A 6,000-nucleotide genomic window follows, 5' to 3' on the forward strand; every position below is an offset into this window, starting at 1 on the left:
AGGCTGTCAGTGAACAACAGACAGCACACCCAGACGGTTTCACCATCTTCACTGGAGATTTTAACCATGCTGATCTCAAAACTGTACTTCCAAAGCTACACCAGCATGTTGATTTTCCAACAAGAGGAGATAACATCCTGGACCTGGTCTACACTGCACACAAAGGAGCATACAAAGCCACCCCTCCCCATTGGACTTTCAGACCATATCACTGTTATGCTAATGCCCGCATACAGACAAAGGGTAAAAGCGAACAAACCGGTTTGTAAGCAGGTAAAAGTGTGGTCTGAGGGAGCCTCCGATGCTCTTCAAGACTGCTTTGACACAACAGACTGGGAAATGTTTAAGCAGGCAGCCACTTACAACAACCCGGACAGACATAGAGGGGAGTATACAGACACTGTAACCTCTTACATCACCAAGTGCATGATGATGTGACCCACACAAAAGACATCATCACTGGGCTAACTGGAAGCCATGGCTGACAGGGGATGTCCTCAGGCTGCTGAGGGCCAGAGACAAAGCCTACAGAGCTGGGGATGAAGCTGGCATGAAAACAGCGAGAGAGCCAACCTGTCCCGTGGCATCAAGGAAGCGAAAAGGAATACACTCACAAGATAACCACCCACTTCAAAGACAGCAGGAACGCACAAAGCCTATGGCAGGGCATTCAGGCCCTCACACGGACTACAAGCCCGCCACAGAGCTGTGAGAGCAACATCCCTCTGCTCAACAACCTGAACCGGCTTCTTTGCTCGGGCTTTGAAGCACAAAACAGCACCTGCCCACAGAAGACCCATCCCCCTCTACATGAGCAGCCCCTGTGCCTCTCTGCCGACAGCGTGAAGAGGACACTTGCTGCCATCAACACCCGTAAGGCAACAGGTCCAGACAACATCCCAGGTCGTGCGCTGAAGGACTGTGCAGGGGAGCTTAAGGATGTCTTCACAGACATCTTTAACACTTCCCTGAAGCAAGCCATCGTCCCATCATGTTTCAAAGCTGCCACCATCATACCTGTGCCGAAGAAAACTGCTCCATCCTGCTTCAATGACTACCGCCCTGTGGCACTGACACCCATCATCATGAAGTGCTTTGAGCGGCTTGTCATGTCACATATCAAAGCCATTCTCCCCCCCCCTGGACCCCTTCCAGTTTGCATACCGAGCCAAGCGGTCTACAGAGGATGCAATCTGCTCTGCCCTCCACCCAGCCCTCACCCACCTGGAAAAAAGAGACTCATATGTGAGATTGCTGTTTATAGGCATCAGTTCTGCATTCAACACCATAATACCACAACAACTCATCTGCAAACTTGACAAACTGGGACTCAGTACCTACCTCTGCAACTGGCTACTGGACTTCCTCTGTCAGAGGCCCCAAGTAGTGCGTGTTGGCAACAATACCTCAAGCAGCATCACACTGAGCACAGGGGCCCCCCCCAGGCTGCGTGCTCAGTCGCTGCTCTTCACCCTGCTGACGATGACTGCACTGCAACCTACAGCAACAATCACATAGTGAAATTTGCTGACGACACAACTCTGGTGGGTCTCATCACCAAGGGCTTACGAGACTCAATACAGGTTGGAGGTCGACCATCTGACCACGCGGGTGCAGGGACAACAACCTCCTGCTGAACGTGAGCAAGACCAAAGAGATTGTTGTTGACTTCGGAGAGGTCACACCCAACACCTGCCACTGACCATTGATGGTGCTGTGGTGGAGAGCGAGCAGCACCAAATTCCTGGGGGTGCACATCAGTGAAGACCTCTCCTGGACCACCAACACTGCATCACTGGCGAAGAGCTCAGCCGCCTGTACTTCCTCGCGGAAACTCAGGCGAGCAAGTGCTCCACCAGCCATCATGACCACATTCTACCGAGGCACCATCGAGAGCATCCTCTCCAGCTGTATCGCTGTGTGGGGGCGGAAGCTGCACTGAATACAACAGGAAAGCCCTGCAGCATAGTGAACACAGCTGGAAGGATTATTGGTGCTTCACTCCCCTCCCTGAAGGACATTTACACCACCCACCTCACCCGCCAAAGGCGACCAAAATTGTGAGTGATGCAAGTCACCCGGCTCACAATCTGTTTGATCTACTGCCCTCTGGGAAGAGGTACAGAAGCCTGCGCTCCCACTACCAGACTCACCAACAGCTTCATACACTGCCGTAAGGATGCTGAACTCTCTCCCTCCTCTCCCCCTCCACCCTCAGCTACATAACATCCTGGACATTGGACCCAAAATGGCCGCCTGCACTACTCCACTTGCACACTTGCACAATTTGTACACTTTACAACTGGTGTTGTTGTCCTGAAACACAACACTTCTGCTGCTCTTACATAACTTGCACCACTATGCCACTTTCTTCTTACTTAGGTCAAACAGAACTACCCAAGCCTTTTATTGGCCTGAATTTGCACTAGTATTTTTATTGACTGTCTATGCACAATTTCAACCACATTTTGCTGCTCTTATTTTTTCATTATTATATGTGCCCTCTTATTTACTTATTTACTTACTTTTTTGTTTACTTGAATGTTATGTTTGTCTGTGGACCTAAATTGGTAAAATACGTCTTGTCTTCACCGTGGGATAGTGAGAAACGTAATTTCGATCTCTTTGTATGTCTGGAACATGTGAAGAAATTGACAATAAAGCTGACTTTGACTTTGAAGACGATGATGAGCTATGCACAGACGCATTTGATAGACATCCGTGGCACCCAATAAACGGATCTGGGCATTTCTTTCAAATACGAGAAAATGAACGTTTGGTTCCCAGACCACGTCTCTTTGAGAAGTGGTGGCGCTAGCCAGGCTAGTATTTAGTATATTTAGTATGTTGTATTTTTATTTTGTATACTTATATTTAGAGCTGCCAAACGATAATTTTTTTCTTAATCGCGATTAATCGCTGAATTTTTGTAGTTAATCGCGATTAATCACATATTTTATCACATGATTCAAATTCTATTATTTTGAATTTCAGAACTTTCCATAAGTCCATTATTAACAATGTAAATCAATTATTAAAAGTGTATCTTGATTGGGAATCAAATGAAAGCAAAGAAAGTTACTTTATGAATTAACTTTAAGACATTTGATTATTTCAAATCAAATTTCAAAAGATGTGCAGCGGGCCTGAGGCAACACAATGTCTTCTTCAGAAATATAGCTGAATAAACTGAAATAAATGCTACAGCAGAAGTGCATGCACAACATGTAGGACACTTGATAAAGGGCATAACAAACTAAGAGTTCAGTTGAAAATAAGGAAGTTTTCATATTGAGAAATATGCAAGTGCAAAATGTAGCCCAGGCCTACAGCAAGTTACAATGAAGTGCATAACAAACAGAAATAGCCTAGTCCATTTCCATTAACTATTTTCAGTTTTGTTAACTAGTTCAGTTGAAAATGTGTAACAGTGTAGGAGTATAAACAATGTTGAGCTCGTAGATCAGGAGTCCGCAAGTAACTTTGGCCGCGGGCCAGTATTTTTCTTTGTGCGGGCCAGAGTAGGCTACTATTAAATGCAGCTCCGGTGGATGGTCTATTAGTCCACACACGCATCCAACCGGAGAATGGATAAAAATAAATTGTGAAAAAAATTAACCATGTATGGGCCCAATGATGGTATAGCCTACTTGAGTAATTAATTTATCTTGATGAACTGTTTTATCTCCCCTATCAATATTGTAAATAGTAAATGTGGGCACCACTAGGCACCACAATAATTTTGGCATTGATGGACAGTTTAACACGGAGCCTGACTTATTCTAATTACTTCTTTGGATAAAGTCTATTGTACTTTTATTCTTAAATAGGCTACTTGGTTGACCTACAGTATCTCCTGACAATGTTACAATGTTTATTGTTTGCCTACAAGACATAATAGCATGCAGAGTAGAGGGTGACACGGGAATCAATTTTCACTCCCGTCCCATCCCGAGCCCGCACAAATACTCCCGTCACATCCCGATCACGTGACAGCCCCCCCAAAAAAATTCTGTCCCGCAAAATCCTGAGAGAAAGACTCCCGAATCCAGTCCCGCTCCATATGTTGATGTCTAAAGTTATCCGACTGTTAGGCTTCCCAGTAGCGTGCGGTGACTATACATTTTGGTAGGGCAGAAAGCCTTGTCTAACTTTTCTTTAATAGCCGATCATTTTGGGCTACATTAAAATTACATATTTTACAGGATTTTGTGTAGGCTATGCTTAAATCATTTCATAGTCAGAATTGTAGATCTCATCCCATCAGTTAAGTTTGCACCGTTCTCATCACGTTAAACCAGCGAAGCATAGCTATGGGTAAACAAAAAAAATGTTTGTGTTCCGCCAGGGTTATGCGATAAATATATTGAGGAATGCGATCGTCGAGGTGCCATGCCCCAACATTGCATGACACATTAAACTCAACGAGAATCGCTTTCCCGGACAGCTTGTGCAATTGAATAGAGCTGTCCTTTGCTGACACTTTCGCCTGTAACTGTTTCTTTGCATCCATTTTGCCTTAGGGCCTAGTCGCTGAAGCTGATTGATTGTGAACAGGGTAGCTGCTTTGTCTTGCTCTGATAGGCTACCAATCAACAAACATATTGTGGGTTGTAATTGGTTATCTTTTCTAAAACGAAATGCCTCACGTCTTTGGGCGCACTCACTGCATCGCAGCGTCATTTTTTTAAGTTAATCTCTGGCTTCCCGCCAGCTCCCGTTTATTATTTCCTGTCCCGTCCCAATCACGTTACCAACAGTGAAATTTACTCCCGTACTGCGGGAAACCCGCGGGAATACCGTGACCCGCGGGAGTTCCGAAAAATTGTCACCCTCTAATGCAGAGTGAGAAGCGAACTACAGGAGTTAGCTGGGAAAAAAATAGCTGGGCCTATAAAGAGGAATGGAAAGAACATTTTTAGGGCTGCAGCTATCGATTCTTTTTGTAATCGATTAATCTAGCACTTTATCGATTGATTAATCGATTAATCGGATAACATTTTTTTTGTATTTTTAAACAACCAAAACAAATAATGCATAACGAAAATGACATTGCTGTAAAATGATCCAGCAATTGGCACAGAGGTATTTATTCTAACTCCAACATTTGGCTCCAAAACTAAGCCCATTTATTGCAATTTACCCATTTAGTGTTTATAAGTGCCAGTGCCAACAATTAAATAATGTTTAAAATACTCTGTCTGTAAAATTGCAACCTCTTGTGCATGACCTAGCTGGGCGAACAAAGCTGTCCATACTATGTCGTGAAGTGCTGGGAGGGAGAAGAGGGAACGCAATGTAATGTATTAATATGCACAACAAGTTTCATGCTGTAATCTAGACCTGACATCAAAGTAAATATCTGTTTTATGTAGATTTCTACACCTGCAGCATTTGCCATTAGGCTACTAACAAATAATTTTACCATTAGGCTACTAAAAAATATTTTTTGGGGTGAGCCTATTTGCTGTGGTAACCTAGCAACCTGTGTGTGTGTGTGTGTGTGTGTGTGCAAGCGTGCGGTGCGTGAGGGAAGATGAGGGTGCATGCATGTGTATAAGAAGGGGTTCTTTTTAGGCATAACCTACTGTCTTGCAATTGAACGTGAATAAGTTTACTACTTAAAAACATCAAAGCTAAACATTATATCACGACATCGCTACAAATAAAGTATGTGATTAAAATCAGCCAACATCAATGTAGGCTATAGGCTACGTAGATAGATAGATAGGCTAGATAGATTCCCAGATAGCAAGGTGACATTGATATGATGTTGATTTTCCATCCAAATCATCATTTTGGTTGAGATTGAAATCTCAATGGTAAATAGACATTGAATCAGCATTACAATCCTGACAAAACTCCGACAGTGCATGAGCATAGAATAGAGAGACATCGAAACAACATTGGTTTATAGTTTATATTACCATAATCGATAGACCATCGATACATAGTTCACTAAAAGATATTGAAAAGTCATGGATGTATGGTTTACTGGGA

The sequence above is a fragment of the Alosa alosa genome, chromosome 21 (assembly GCF_017589495.1).
Source record: "Alosa alosa isolate M-15738 ecotype Scorff River chromosome 21, AALO_Geno_1.1, whole genome shotgun sequence".
Classification (NCBI taxonomy): Eukaryota; Metazoa; Chordata; class Actinopteri; order Clupeiformes; family Clupeidae; genus Alosa; species Alosa alosa.